The sequence below is a fragment of the Sebastes umbrosus genome, chromosome 6, assembly GCF_015220745.1.
Source record: "Sebastes umbrosus isolate fSebUmb1 chromosome 6, fSebUmb1.pri, whole genome shotgun sequence".
In the NCBI taxonomy this organism is placed as follows: domain Eukaryota; kingdom Metazoa; phylum Chordata; class Actinopteri; order Perciformes; family Sebastidae; genus Sebastes; species Sebastes umbrosus.
The window spans coordinates 33795972-33796958 of NC_051274.1; positions in this window are offsets into that span (position 1 = coordinate 33795972).

The following is a 987-nucleotide window of genomic DNA, read 5'->3' on the forward strand; positions in this document are numbered from 1 at the left end:
ACACACACACTGTCTTTCGGACACTGGCAAAAGTTACGCCACAATGACAGAGCGGCGGCGAGCACGAAGCTACCAGCAGAGCTACAGCTGCTAACGTAGCACAAAAACACTCACTGTTTGTCGGACAATCGCTAATCGTTAATCCGTGCAGACACACAGCTGACAACCTGCTAAACTAAACTAAATGTGCGGTGGAGTCTTTTACTGGGAACGTGGCTGCGTGTCTGTGACACTACACGCAGCACCTGCAATCATCCACAGCAGAACGTTGCTTTGCTCCGGTGCCGGTACTCCTGTCTGTTTCTCGATGCTGGGGGGCGTGCCGACCGTCGTCTACTGTTAGTAATACACCTCCTATGGATACGTACGTCATCCAACCCCACCTCAAAACACCCAAACTAAACCTTTAAACTCTGCAGTGGGAATAATGGTTGGGTTACAAAATGAAATACATGCAGACAAAGCTTTACATCCGTTCATTAACCACGTACAGTATTTATCTGTTAACAGGATTTAGGTTAAACTGCATCTTATAATACAACGTTGTGCTACCAAAGGTAACAGGTCATATTTTCATGCCGATGAATAATTATGTCTGCTTTCTGCTCTTTACTTGTGCATGTTTCTGCACGTTGAGTTTGCATGGCAATGTTTTTTTTAAAGGATTTGTAAATACTAATTAGATTTTATTTATCTGCTGAATGAATGCTTCTAGAAAATAAATATTTCATTGCCAGTTCTGAAGTATTTCACTTACAAAGAGATGAACTCGTTATTACAAACATGTGAAGACTTAACTTTTTGTTGTAGATATTTGTCGCCACAATGGAGAAGAATAAACGCCTACATGTTCTCGTCGGGTCCTCGGCTCTGGTCATTGTTATGATGAAGTGCATTTACATTATATTGATTCTGTATGTATTTAGTACTGCCTGGGCGGAGTACACAAACTTGATAAACCAAGATGTACAAATTTGAGTAACTCAC